The sequence below is a fragment of the Ruditapes philippinarum genome, unplaced genomic scaffold (genome assembly GCF_026571515.1).
Source record: "Ruditapes philippinarum isolate M1 unplaced genomic scaffold, ASM2657151v2 ctg1820_1_1_1_1, whole genome shotgun sequence".
NCBI lineage: Eukaryota > Metazoa > Mollusca > Bivalvia > Venerida > Veneridae > Ruditapes > Ruditapes philippinarum.
In genome coordinates this window covers 70,956-86,898 of record NW_026852540.1, presented here as the reverse complement: position 1 = coordinate 86,898, position 15,943 = coordinate 70,956, and the positions used below count along the sequence as shown (strand labels likewise).

Genomic DNA, 15,943 nt, shown 5'->3' with positions numbered 1-15,943 from the left:
TTAGCATCAATAAAACAACATTTTCTCATATTCATTTTGTGTTATCTTGTTTTGTAAGTTAATTTGAGGGTTAAACTGAATGACATTTCATATTTGTTTACATTGACAACTGTCCGTTTCTTAGAAAGGGCGACAATCAAGATAAGCGGCGATGTCTATACGTCGTATTTCGGCATAGTTACTTGAATGCTGCTCGCCGTTATGCGATTGAGGCCCTCGAATCAATAATTTCAATATAACACTTTGGCAAACAGGCCAAATCGTCATTTTTTGTTTGTTTGTTTACTTGGCCCTGTATGTATTGCGCATAGGTAAAACCGGGCTATAACGAGAGAGCGTGACTATGTTAACGCATGGTTTTGGCCCCGTTATAACATGGACAAAAGAGGGAAAAATAGCCGATTTTATGCTATAATAGATTATAAAGTGTTTTAAACAAAATACTATTATCCATTATAAAATGATCATACTTAATCACATGGATGACACTTTGATAACTTGATTCTGTTAAGAAATTTTTTATAAGAATTTCCAAATGATACATTTCTATTTCTTTCTCGGTATTTGAAATTCTTCTAGAAAATATGCCCATTATAGGCCAATCCACTTTAACCGTATTTTGTATATATCTGGTAGCTAAAGGTGTTATACTCAAATTGGAAAATTAACGATTGTCCAAATCTGAAAAAATTATAATTGTAAAATTTTGTTTTTTTGTACTTTTGTTTAATGCATGCCTTCCAAGCTACTTGTGGATATGGCAAAGCACATATTTAAATTCACTTGATGTTTTTTTCTTGTAAATTAGATTTAGTCGCAGATGTGTCCAAACAGTAATGATCATGGAACATTCAACCTAAAACTGATGCAAAAACAACCCAATGTTTTGATACCATGATCAGCTTTTATAAATCATGTTTTGCCAAAAATATTTGACATTTATGACAATTCATTATTTCGAAATGACCGTATTTTGTCGTTTTTTTTATCAAGAACAAATCAGAAAATTACATAAAACATAACAACTTCCCATCCACATAAATCTAGGAAAGATAATAAGGGAAATAATTTTATTTTTATATCAGATTTTTAACGATATAAATTTTATTGAATTGTAACAATTCTACTGTAATAAGAATGACATCTTTATTATTTATAGTTATGATGTTAATAAGTAAGATTCAATCTTTTGAAAATGGAACAGTTTAATATATGTACTCACAAATAACTTTTTATTTTGTCTTTCCAACTACGTCTTTTAATTTGTATGTATACACAAATTATTGCATGGCTCAGGTACAAATTGTGTCATAGCTTTGCTAAGCAATTTTCAAACATTCCGGAACGAAATTCTTTCAATTTCCGTCTTGTTATTTTTATATATGCAAATGTACACTTTGATACGCCCTACTTTTATCATTATGCGTATTGATATGCCAATTTTAAACTACGAACTCTGACATAGAATTTAATATTAAAGTGCTACGATATTGACTTGACAGACAAGAGATAATCAAGATTATTAATCAGATGTCAGCTGAAATGTTCATCTCGCATTCTTTCATTTAAATTACATAGGAATAATAATTTAACAATGCAAGGATCCATGTGTTCTCTAAAGCAAAAGGATGTCAATCAGAAACGAACATTTTAAATTAATCTCTCAATGTATATTTGCTATGAAAATACAATTGATTAAATAACAATCCAAATACATGTACATGTTTATCAATTCCATAGCATGTTACAGAAAACACACACTGAACCAAAAGACAATAAACATACACGTAGACATACGAGATATCTTTCAACAGATGCAGGAACCTACCAGATGAGTAAGATGTTGAACAAAGTTGCGATTGCACGCGACACTTAGGGTACAGAATAGGCGCATTTTTGCCCTGTTCAGATATGTATTTATCAGTATCTTGGCTATTACCCTGCCGATTTGGACGAGATAAGGCACAGAATACCAGTTATTGTAAAAGTTACCTACGGATTGCAAATATAATGCACCCCTCTAAAATGGTTTCACAGACACTTTGGGTGTGGATGTTCATCTCGTATTCTATCATTTAATATGAATAATAATTTAACAATGCAATGCTCCGTGTGTCTGCTAAAGCAAAAGGGTGTCAATCAGAAACGAACATAAATTTCAAAAAAATATGTCTCTGTATATTTGCTAAATTAAACTACAGTCCAATAACTTTTTTACCATTTCCATACGCCGAAAACAGATAGAAGATTGACATGTAATAAAGAGGACATACTAAGCAAAAAATAAAACATTTTAAGAACGAGAGATTGTACAACAGCTTCAGGAAACCTGTCATTTAGAAGGATATTTCATGTTATGGTAAGAAGTTTTTTCATCTAGCACTGGTTTCTTAAGGAGACTGCATATGTCTGAAGAGTTTGTTGAAGGTAACGCCTGTAAAAAAAACTTGACAGAGCTGGTATAGAAATATTTTTTTAAGAAACAAGTAACCGATGACGGCAATAATTTTGTCTAATGTACAAGTAAAAGAAATAAATTGATTTATTAAAACATTTTATTGTAGAACGAATGATTATTGCGAACATCTGCAGAAATATCTCATCATACTGTGATGGCTAAACAACTTAAAAATTATGTCTGATTTAACATTAGAGATGTTATAACACATAACATGAAAGCTCGAATTTTTTTTGAATGATATAATTGCAACGATTGTTGAACAAATGTAAAATACCTGTTTTGTTGGCACACGTCCTCCGTTGCGGCCATCATTTACTTGTTATATTAAAACAGTCAATTTGTATAAATTAATACTTGATTATAGTAATAAATAAACGTGTATTGTGTCCGTTTTACTTTAACCAGCACAAGTGTGCCAACAACAGTTCCATTGTATATTTAAGTTTGCTAGTCTCATTACAAATGAAAATTTAAACATAATTAGGACGTTTAAAAATCTTAGCAAAATTTATCTACAATAAAAGGTAGCTTTATGTTTTCTATTTTTGTGTATGTTTATATGATTTCATCAACAACATTTAGCCTGCTTTATGGCTATGTTTTAGGATTATCAGTTATTAATGTTTGAATTCCTAAATTATTGCAAACTGTTTTGGGTGTTCTTCAGGGATTACATTTTCTATATTTTAAAATAAATCAGTCAATAAAATAGCGCATGGTCAGCCTGAACGGATATTATTGTTATCATAAAGACTTTGACAAGGAATTAAACTATGACATTAATGTAACAGTTCAGGCCTTGTTTATGGGACAAAAATCATCAATATACAACTTCACAGTTAATCTAACATAAGAATAATGGAATCAAATATAAAACATACATATGATTGAAGAAGGTTAAATTAGACAACACATATAATTAGATTTACTGTAAAGGATGATGTAATTATATTTTGCATGCAGACGTGTATTTTTCGTTATGACACGAACATTTTTTCACAAGAGACGTCTGAGTCTTTATCCTTATTAAGTTTCTGATGCAATGTAACAGTTCAGGCCTTGTTTATGGGACAAAAATCATCAATATACAACTTCACAGTTAATCTAACATAAGAATAATGGAATCAAATATAAAACATACATATGATTGAAGAAGGTTAAATTAGACAACACATATAATTAGATTTACTGTAAAGAATGATGTAATTATATTTTGCATGCAGACGTGTATTTTTCGTTATGACACGAACATATTTTCACAAGAGACGTCTGAGTCTTTATCCTTATTAAGTTTCTGATGCAGAATCAAGCATTTCATTGACTTTGATTGACGAATAAACAATAGGCAATTATGGAAGGACACAAGATATAAGTAATATTAGCATGCAGATAAAGACAAACTGCAAGAACTATTAAAATTTATATACGTTTGTTTAGATAAGCTTATTTGTCAGTTTCACAAAATTACAGCGATTTCATCTTTTATACTTTTATCTATTTAATAAGCTTGAAAAGTATTTCATGTAATATTTACCTAATACCATCATTGTTTTAGTTTAAGGGGATGAAACAAATGATTTTAAGATTCATTTTATTAATAATTTTGGCAAATTATCAATAAAGTAGCATGAATTTCAAAGTAGTTGAATATGTAATTAAGAATATAAAGATTCATCTATTCTTTTGTGTGTAACAGTTTCTATATTGTTTAAAACAATTTAAGAAGCATTCTGTTTTGTATGTTATAATTGGAAAGAAAAAGGTAATTTTGAAAGCCCTCATGATTTATTGTTGTCGTTGTTGGTTTTGCGGAGCGGAAATTGTTTGTCTTCTTCATTTTGTAAAGTGTATGCGAGTTTTTTTTTTGTTTTTGTTTCTGCTTATCTTTTTTTGTGTGTGTGTGTGGGGGGGGGAGCAGTTTTTTTTTCAATAATTACATTGATAAAACAAAAAAGCATTAATGCCTTTAATTTCCCATTTTGACTATTTAAGACAATCTGTTTGAAACAAAATCTTGTTCACATATGTCTTCCTTCAAACACTTAATGAGTTTTATTTTACCTTTTTTGGCTGTAAACAAATAAAGAGAAATGCAATACGATATAATTTCACAAAATAGCCGTTATGAGTGCTTTAAAGCTGTCATCATGAGTAATAATATCATACGAATTTTGGACTTTTATATTGAACCAAATAATTCATTAACATGGAATATCATTAACACAAGACAACAATTGTATACATGTATCCTCAGTTAACAAATGTAAACATTAAAATGTATCGTCTAGAAACTGTATTTACTAAATATCAGCAAGTTTGTAGCTCACATAATCCATTACATTTATGATATAATTTATACACAGTATTGAATAGCTGGAGTAATTAAATAAGAAAGCTAGTTGCATCAGACTTGCCAGAATTGTATAAAATGTGTAATTAAAGTTGCATGCTTGTGCCTATATCCCAGCGTCGTAATACTATGATTACAGCTTCAAGGATTGCATGCACAAAATGTTTATATGTGTAATGAAAAAACATTTTGAATTACCAGACTTAATGAAAAGACAATAGACAATTATCGGGTTTGCATAAAGACAACACACACGCACAAACAAACATCAACATTGGAACAATACATGGGACTGAAAAATAAAAAATATTTGATATATCAATTTGTCAGTATTTTTGTTAAAATTCCAGCAAAATCTTGATATTGTCTAGCATTGATTCTATTTTATAAATGATTAGATATATTGTAGTTATTTAACCTTTGTTCAGTACTGCTGTTTCAATTTAGCAAACAGGTAAATGACTGTGTACTGTTTTTTATGTGTCTCTGTGACAAACAAAGAATATTTCAATAAATTTAAACGCTTTTTACCTTAACGCTTATTTAAAGATCATTTTTCATTTGGTCTTGTTTAAAATATAATTATTTTCTACAATGGTAATAAGATGTTCATTTTCAAATTTGTTAAACTATAGAGTTTATTAATTTTAAAATGATATGAATTTAATGAAAAAGAATCATCATAATTTTTGTTTTTTTCATAATCAATGAACATTTATTATATGTTTTTACTGTAAATGGCCATTCATGACAAATCACATGTGGAATAAATAAAAATAAATCAATTCCGGTGATAAAACTTGATTATTTTCCGCTCTTAACTATTTCAGGAGAAGACATGAATAATAATGTCAAACATTTTGATTTTTATAAAATGGAAAATGCAATTCAAATATTGATAATAGAGTTGAGAGATTGTAAAAATCATGTTTTGAATATTACTACCATATTTATTTATATTCTACGGAGCATATTCAAGAATTGTTTTTTCCCCCCAATTTTACAACTGTCAATTTATTGTATCCGGTTTTTGTCTTGGGTGATTTAGGTTGAAAAATGAAAAGCACTTAAAGAATAGTCCTCACAATATTTAAAAGCAAATTTGTATGATACTTGTAACAACATTTAAGTTTCATACACGTTGAAGATAACTTTATCTACATCTCTATGTTTGTATGATGGCATTCTTAAAATTGAGTTTCCAAGTAATACTCAACATATTGCTTATAATCAAGTACAAACACTGACATATGTGCATAAAGACATAAACACATTAAATTATAAATTGTATTTACGGTATTGAATTTGGTTGCAAATTTTCTTATGCCTTTGTTTTGTTTTTGTCTAATATTGTCTTATATTGGTATTGATATAAATGCAAATGTACTTTTTGATTTGGCCTACTTTTATAATTAATTGTAATGATTTGCCAATTTGAATGTTAAAAGAATTGAATATTAATTCTTTTCAATTGTATACATGCCAGTACATTGATAATCAAATTGTTAATCAATTTTCAACTTTAACTTTCATCTCGCATTCTGTCATTTAATAGGAATACTAATTTAACAATTCTAAAATTCTCAAACTGTGTCCACTAAAGCAGAAGGATGTCAATCACAAACGAACATTTTCAAAGAAACTTTTCAATGGAAATTCTCTATGAAAAGACAACTGGTTAAATTACAGCCCAAATAAAATCTTACTATTTCAGAACGAAGAAAACGGATGTTAATTCGACTTTTAATTAAGAGGACATGCTGCACGAAACAAAACAGTGAAAGATACGATAGGTGTTTGATAGCTGTGCAAATGCTACAGGAAGTATATTCTTTGCTATTTACCATTTGTTTCAGTATAGGATACTTAGCTCAAAGTAGTACACTGCTAAGAGCGAATAAAGAACAAATTAATTTAGAAATAAATAACTGATGGCAGTGATAATTTTGTCTATTGTAGGCACAAGTAGACATGCAACAGTTGAGTGTAGAACGAATTATTATTACAAATGTCTGCAGAATCATCTAATAATATTTAATTAAATTGAAGGCATGATTTAAACATTTATGATGCATTACCACATGACATAAAAGCTTTAACCTAAGAATATCATTATTGTAACAATTGTTTGAACAAACTTAATCTTACCATCATATAAACCTTACAAAATATATTAATTGCAAATTAATTAGTTGATATGTATAAAAATAGGTAGGTTAATTATTTGGAAAATCTAGCGCATTTGGCCGAAAGACAATGCATATAACCTTGAAGTGTTTGACGATAGCCAACAAATAATTAACACATTTTTGGGGGCGCAAGCCCCCAATGTAATTACGATAAATTCAGCTTACTACCTTCTGAACGCATTTAGGCTATCTAGCTGCGCTGAGCAAAAATAGTTCCAATATTTTGCCATAATATTCAGATCATCATAATACCTTATCTAATTTAAAATTGACTGGTCATTTTATTACTTAATTTTAAATCCTTTTATCACAAAATTACAAATACCATTGCTTTACGCGATTTGAATATTACTACGCTAGCAGTCGATAAAAATTTAATGAGAACCAGTTTATTTGTTCTACCTTCTGGTTCCCGATGCATGAGAGCCAAAGTACTTGCAAAAATTTGGTGCCAATTTTATCAAGTCATAAATTAACTAACTATCATAGAACACAATAATTCAGGAAGATGGAATACGATTTTCAAATTAGATAACTTTCAAGCTTAAAATGGTTAAAAAGTGTGAATGACAGAGTAAAAATTTGTATGCGTATGAATACGAACTATTTTCCCTCTGACGTCATTTTCCCGAAATCGCCATCTTGGTCAGTTATTCCGAGAAAAGGTTGAGAAGATCTGCTATCAATTAGGAAGTCCCAGCTATTACGTTGATATTTTGGTTGCAATCAATTCCGTATGTATAATCAAGTTTTCTTCACAATCTGGTAAAGCTATTGATATATTTCGCTTGATAGACTGCAAATTTTACTTTTAGTGCAGTGTCAGCTCGGCCCTAAAACGTACTCGGCCCCGAGTCAGCTCGGCATTTTTTCAACTCGGTCCACTTTTCAATTTATTAACATATTGTTTTTTTTATCATTTTTTATTGTTGAAACCACATAATTAATATCTGGACTTATTCAGAAACCTGGAAAGATATTTTCTTAAATTATTATTACATTTTTGACTATACTTTTTGAACACATCTCTATCAGTCTATTACTCAATTTACTGTATTAGCTATCTAAGCTTAACAAGATAGGCCCAAAACTTGTCATGATATACAGGTAAAATGTAATAAGTGGTGAAAAATGATAGTTTTCAATTTTGTGATCATGATTTTTGCAAGCGACTGGAGGAACTGCCCCAGCCCTGTAATGAATAAAATCCTATCCTATGAGAGGTCCCAAAATTTAAAGGACTAGTAATAATTATAATTGTTAAATACAATATGACCCCTGCAGGACAGGGCAGAACGTGAGACAGGGCAGACCGTACTTGAGACTAGGCGGACCATATTTTGGGACATCAATAATTTAATACTTTTTATAATAGTATTACATTAGTCCACATACACAATGTAAATACTTTTTAAATCACGGTCCGCCTAATCTTGAGTCACAGTCCGCCCTGTCCGTAATTCAATATGACTTAAAATAAGATATACTTATTTCATACATGTAGATCTGATTTTCACAGTTTTGCCTTCATCAGATGTAGGATTTCATGATATTTATGGTCAGTCCATAATTTTATAGATTTTTTATTTGTAAATTTATAGACATTTATATCTGAAAAAAGTAGTTGTATTAAAATTCAAAACCACAGGTCGATAATAATAAGATAACTGATTATATTATTAAATATAACAGATTCCAGATAATGTGAATATCGGCATATTTTACGCTTTAAAATCAACTAAAAACGTACAAGGTTAACAATTTGTTGCGTTCATTTACGCACTCTGTAAATTAATTACGCAAAGAATGTGAATTTGAAGTGTTTTTGGTGTGTACTTTCATTTTCGAAACAGCTGATTGACCGCTACCATTTAACAGTTGAACTGTGTATCTATTTCCAATTAATACCTGTCAAGATACCTTCAACTATTTTTCTCTGTAAACCAGTCAAATTACGTCTTTATTGCTTACGTGCTTGATAAAATAATTGTTCTATTTTCTTGATAATTGTAAGGATTTATTAATACACATGTTGTGCATGGTTGCTTCAAGGGCTAATCAAATTGACATTTTTTTCACACAACTCTGTTGCCGGGGAAACTTGATAAACTTACCTCATTACCTTTGTTGATATAAACAATCAATAAAAACAACTTGTCTTTAGCAGCGGAATTTTATATACATCATATTAAGTCATCATTACTTTTATTGTTTAACATCTATATGATTATTATACTAATAGTATTCATGGAATTGGTAGAGGAATAGGCAGTGGCTAGCAGTATGAACCAGTATTGGCTGTATGCGAGTCAAATACGACTAGCATATACTCACTGTTGAGACTAGCTGTACAGCATTTTAAAAATGAGTTGCCTAAAACAATAATATGCAAACTTGTTTTTCTAAAAGAAGATTTTATTGAATATCATATACAATTTCAGTCAATGCGAAAGTAAAAAAAAATTCCACCCGCAAGGACTGGGATCCTTAGACTGATGATTTTTCCCCCGCCCGGACTCTGACAGGTTTTTTTTGTAGGTATGGGGGAGGGATATTGCCATAATTATAAAGAAAAATATTTAGCATATATGAATTATCAGACTCAACTATAAGATACTAAAGAAAAAAATATACAGAAACATAATTGATAAAACATTAGCATAATTCACAAGAAAACAATACATGTACATCTTTCAAAGGTTTAATTTTGAAGATTGGAGAAAAAATATGTTTTGGAAAAGAAATTATCCGAGACAAGATGGTGGCTTACATTACTTAGCAAAAACTGGTCGTATCCTGCGGTGATTTTGGTTATCTTGGTCTGTGAATACAAGCAAAAATTAAAAAGATAGATCGATCTTGGAAGCTTTGCATATTTCAGAAGGCCAAAAATTGTTTCAAACTGGCTGAAATTTTATTCGGACATGACAACTGACTGTATCGAAATTTATCTCGACCCTACTGATTTTTAGTTGGCGAGGTTCGAGGACCGACAGCCTTTCGCACAGACTGCAATTTACATTTGGTATAGTAATTTGTAGTGTTTGATGATCAAAAGATTTTTTTTCCTTCTGAAAATCATGGAGTTGAATAATTTAAATTTGTGTGAAAGCGCTAAGAGAAAGAGACTGAAAATTAATTTATTATTTCTATGGACATAATTATATAGATACATTTGTAATCAAACATGTGGGTCAATTTCCAACAGTAGTTGAATTATGACAAAGTATTTTTAATAATTTTATTTCACTTTTAGCTACTTGAAAATTTCATGCTGGATGTTTGCTTACCATAACATTTTGCATAAGAGCTCTATGATTGACATTAAAGTCCACGGGCCAATTCATTTCTGATATATCTTTCCGATATCTTGTTATAATATAAAAGGCTGAACGTCATCGTAGAATTATTAGGAAAAAATATATATGTTCATTCTTTGTAAAAATGTTAGAAGACTTGCAAGTTACCGATTTTATCATTGCATTTATTTATTATTGAAAAATGCTGAACGGCTATCCTCAACAGTGTGTATAGGCTAGAACTTTCAGTTTGCATTTAGGGTCAAAATATATTGTTACAGTCATGACAGCTTTCCCGTTGCTGTCAACAAACTTTAACCTTTCATAACTTTTCAGATCTTGGTGTATTGTCTTCATACTTGGCCACAACAACCCTTCAAATAGACCAGACTAAACTTGACCTCCATATAAACATTCAAGGTAAAATATTTAAATTTTCCTGATTTTTGCTATTAGTGGCTATGACTTTGTTATTTTTGAATGGATTGTCTTCAAACTTGTACGCAACAATCTTTCAGGATAGGACCTGATTCACTCATTAATGTCCTTGAAGCTTTTGTGATCAGAAGTTGTGTAGAATAATACAAATACAGAACAATTTCATTTACTTGGTTTTGCAATTTCTGAGACAATGGATTTTAAAGACAGTAGTTTTCTTAAAATTTAAGGACAGTATAGTAGATTGAAAAGACATTTAGTACATACTGTATATACACTATAACTACTATACATGTAGTATACTATAAAAATCTTTGTTCTTGGACAATTTTGAACAAATTGTTTCTTAAACAGTGTAAGAAATTAGGATTTGAATCGACTAGCCTGGTCGGACTACCAGATTGGAATATTCACTAGCCCAAAAGACATTTCTCTGGCACGATTAATTTGTTCAAAACAGTTGTTTATAATGCCTCTTAAAATACAGTAGCCTGGTCAGGCCTGTTACTGTGAAAAGTTGGTAGCCCGAGGAGAAATTTAGTATTCAGGGGCTATAGGACTACTGCTAATTTCTAACACTGCTTAAATTATTGATTTGACTATTTATTTTAACTAACATAATTATTGGGATACTATATGTATATCTAATAATAATTATATTTTATCTTTCCAACTTTCTGTTTCAGACGGTCGGCCTACATGTCAGATTTGTAAATGTGAACGGCAGGATATCGATTTTAAGGATGCTTTAGGGTCAATGAGGATGAAATAAAATGTGAGACTGTCAATCTGACAAACCTTGCAGTGAATAAATGGTAAAATGTTTCTTTCAGTAGCATAGCATTTAAGGAAGCGGTACATGATGATTTAGAAGTGGTTGTATATGATATTTCTTAATTATTATATTCTAATAGCTTTTTAGTCCCCTACCGGTTTAACCAAAACAAAGTTGTAAGGGGGGTATACTGGAATCAGCTTGTCCGTCCGGCCGTCCGTCGGTTTTTTCTTGTCCGCCCAATAACTTAAGATATCTTTGACCCTTAGTCTTCATATTTGGCATGGAGGTTAGTCATGATTAGTAGATGACCCCTATTGATTTTGAGGTCACTAGGTCAAAGGTCAAGGTCACAGGGGCCTTGACTTCAAAAAGCTTGTCCGCCCAATAACTTAAGATTCCTTTGACCTACAGTCTTCATATTTGGCATGGAGGTTAGTCATGATTAGTAGATGACCCCTATTGATTTTGAGGTCACCAGGTTAAAGGTCAAGGTCACAGGGGCCTTGACTTCAAAAACCTTGTCCGCCCAATAACTTAAGATTCCTTTGACCTACAGTCGTCATATTTGGCATGGAGGTTAGTCATGATTAGTAGATGACCCCTATTGATTTTGAGGTCACCAGGTCAAAGGTCAAGGTCACAGGGGCCTTAACTTCAAAAAGCTTGTCCGCCTAATAACTTAAGATTCCTATGACCCATGGTCTTCATATTTGGCATGGATGTTAGTCATGATTAGTAGATGACCCCTATTGATTTTGAGGTCATCAGGTCAAAGGTCAAGGTCACAGGGGCCTTGACTTCAAAAAGCTTGTCCGCCCAATAACTTAAGATTCCTTTGACCCATAGTCTTCATATTTGGCATGGAGGTTAGTCATGATTTGTAGATGACCCCTATTAATTTTGAGGTCATCAGGTCAAAGGTCAAGGTCACAGGGGCCTTGACTTCAAAAAGCTTGTCCGCCCTAATTAACTTAAGATTCCTTTGACCCACAGTCTTCATGTTTGGCATGGAGGTTAGTCATGATTAGTACATGACCCCTATTGATTTTGAGGTCACCAGGTCAAAGGTCAAGGTCACAGGGACTTTGACTTCAAAAAGTTTGTCTGCCCAATAACTTTAGATTCCTTTGACCCACAGTCTTCATATTTGGCATGGATGTTGATCATGATAAGTAGTTGACTCCTTGTGATTTTGAGGTCACTGGATCAAAGGTCAAGGTCATAGGGACTTTGACTTCAAAAAGTTTGTCCACCCATTTACTTAAGATTCCTTTGACCCACAGTCTTCATATTTGGCATGGATGTTGATCATGACTATAAGGTGACCCCTATTGACTTTGAGGTCACTGGGTCAAAGGTCAAGGTCACAGGGACCTTGACAAAAAAAAGCTTTTCTTCTCAATTGCTAAAGAATGTCCTGTCCGCAATGTATTGATTTTGACATTTTCACATTTGAAGCTTGTAGAATACATAACTTAGCAATGCACTGGCTTAGTAACCTCAGATTTGGCAGGGAGGTTGTCCTTGAGCTCTAAATGGCCACTGTTGATTCTGACAAAGTGGTATGCGGGGGTATTCACGCCAAGATAGTGGCAGTTCTAGTTTAAATAACTTCTTTATTTCCTAATGTATCTACTTCAAACTTCATATATATGTTTCTTATTATCACTCAACATTTTTGAGAAGGTTAAATACTCTAGCAAGACTATTTCCAGAATTATGTCCCCCTTGAACTTAGATTTTTTTCGAGAAATTGGTATTTTTCACTCCAACTTCTTCATTCATTATAGGATTTACTTTAAAATCCCACATCGTAATAATATGACAAGGTTGTATAAACATAATTTCCATACTAGGCAGGGAAACTTAACACATTACTGTGATATAGACAAACTTAGAACTCAAAAGATTTAAGTTCATTCATGTCATTCATTCACTGGTAAAATTGACTGGCCAATGGCCCATCAGAAAGTTGCTGGGGTTCTAACCGGTAGGGGACTTATGGATTGCTTGCAATACTATGATAATTGCTTGTTTTTCTTGACTTGTTTAAAGGCTGACACAGGATAGTTTATATTAAGTCAGTGAGCTTCTGTCACTGGATAGACTATTGTCACAAAAATCCAAATTTATAAAAAGGAATTACAGTGAATTTAAATATCATCTTATAGAATAGAAATTAGGAACAAAATTAATAACAAGAACAATTGTGACATGTAACATGTATTTAGGAATTCAGCTTTCCTTTCCTTTTCACCTCAGGAGAATTCACATTAATTTAAAATAATGAATATTCACAATAAGCACTCCGACATATCTGACATATATGATTATCTTATCTTCACTTAGCTGTCTATAGCTTATCAGAATCACTCACATTTATAAATTTAAATGATTTTGAAAAAATTGCTGCTTAGCAAATAGATAAAATACTTGGGGTGTCTGTGGCGATTGGTTGACTTTAAACCTTTAAGCCTTTCACTGCTGTAGGTTCGTGCTCTGCAAGTGTTTACGGATCATTTCATGTGAGAAAGCTATCTAGCTCATTTATGGAACATTGATGGTACCCAGGTGCCTGAAATCATACACATAGGTGCACCAAGGTCTTCCTCAAGCAGTAAAGCTGGAAATTGTGCTTTAAATTGCCCCCACCCCCCCTCCCCGAAAAAAAAACAACAAAAATAATGGAATTTTTATTTTGCTATTAACTTTTTCTAAACAAATATTTCAGGAAACAGTGGCGTTTGTATGATAGAACAGTAATAGCAGGAGTGATAAGGACAGATGCATGTAGATGTGTCTTCATGTCGGAAACACTAGAGAAATTGACACATTTGGGTTTTTCAAAACTTAAAGAAATTGGAATACCAGGAGACTGCTTGCCATTTGCAATGTTGGAATGTGTGATGTCGAAAGCCTCATGAATATAGTAACTTGACTTAATCTAATAAGAAAAAGAAAAGACATTGAGGAGAAAACTAGTCACCAGTCTTTCACCAAGAACATGAGATAACTTTCCAATATTTGAAATATCATAATATGTATAGAACTTGAATGAGCGACATAATATGTATTGATATTGAATGAGCGACCAGTTTTTCACCAGGAAAATAAGATCACTTATCTATTTTTGAAATATGTATGAACAGAACTCTATCAACTTCAAGGTGAGAGTTTATCATGAAGAACATGAGATAACTTATGTATGAACAGAACCACATTTGAATATAGAGGCGCCAGTTCATCACCAAGAAGATGAGCTAACTTATCAATGTTTGAAATCTGTTATACCCCCGCACAACAAAGTTGTAAGGGGGCTATACTGGAATCAGCTTGTCCGGCCGTCGGGCGTCCGTCGCTTTTTTCTTGTCCGTCCATAAAATTAAGATTCCTTTGACCCACAGTCTTCATATTTGGCATGGAGGTAAGTCATGATTAGTAGATGACCTCCATTAATTTTGAGAACACCAAGTCAAAGGTCAAGGTCACAGGGGTCTTGACTGAAGAAAGCTTTTCTGCCCAATAACTTAAGAATCCTTCGACCCACAGTCTTCATATTTGGCATGGAGGTTAGTCATGATTAGTAGATGACCCCTATTTATTTTCAGGTCTAAGGTCATGGTCACAGGGGCCTTGGCTAATTAAAGCTTGTCCGCCCAATTACCTAAGAATCCTTAGACCCATAGTCTTCATATTTGGCATGGAGGTTAGTCAAGATTAGTAGAATACCCCTATTGATTTTGAGGTTACTGGGGCAAAGGTCAAGGTCACAGGGGCTTTTATTACAATTAGCTTGTCTGCTCAAATGGTCTCATATATTCATCATAAAACACCTCCAGGCAAGGCTGCATGAAATGGGTGGGGGTGTTATTGAAGTCATTCAATGGCAGTTTTAGTTTTGAGGTCAGTACATGTAGGTTCAAGGTAAAGTTCACTTTGATCTTTTCTACTAAAACATGTAGAATATATAACTTAGCAATGCACTGGCTTACTTCCCTCAGATTTGGCTGAGCTGTAAATGACTACTGTTGATTCTGACAAATTGGTATGTGGGGGTATTCACGCCATGACAATGGCAGTTCTAGTTTGTACAGAAAATATCAAGATGCAAGTTTCTTTTATTAAGAATAGACTTATTGATTAGATAACTTACAATATTTACAAACATTTATAATTATACCACACCCATTTAAAGTATTTCAGCTGAGAGTGTATTATCCAAAATACATGTATTGTTATAATGTACTTTATAGTATATTTATTGATATATTTATTGTAAAGTTTTGATTCTACTAGATTTTAAAAACATTTAGATTTTACTAGATCTTGAAAATATTTTGTTCCATGCTCTTTCATTTAATTTTGAATAATGAATCCAATAAATACCTATAATAAGTATAGGATTAAAATTGATAATGTTTTCTATTT

General features: G+C 31.9%; 1 long non-coding RNA gene across 2 annotated transcripts; it reads left to right on the top strand.

Annotated features, from left to right (window-relative positions):
* Nucleotides 1-7,121: 7,121 nt before the first annotated feature.
* On the top strand, nucleotides 7,122-15,419 carry LOC132716614 (uncharacterized). Of its 2 annotated transcripts, XR_009623835.1 has the most exons (4): nucleotides 7,122-7,734; nucleotides 10,636-10,719; nucleotides 11,424-11,552; nucleotides 14,247-15,419. It is a non-coding gene; the product is annotated as an uncharacterized LOC132716614 (long non-coding RNA). The 2 variants fall into 2 exon arrangements; XR_009623839.1 differs by lacking the exon at nucleotides 7,122-7,734 and having other exon boundaries at nucleotides 10,183-10,719.
* The last annotated feature ends 524 nt before the right edge of the window (nucleotides 15,420-15,943 follow it).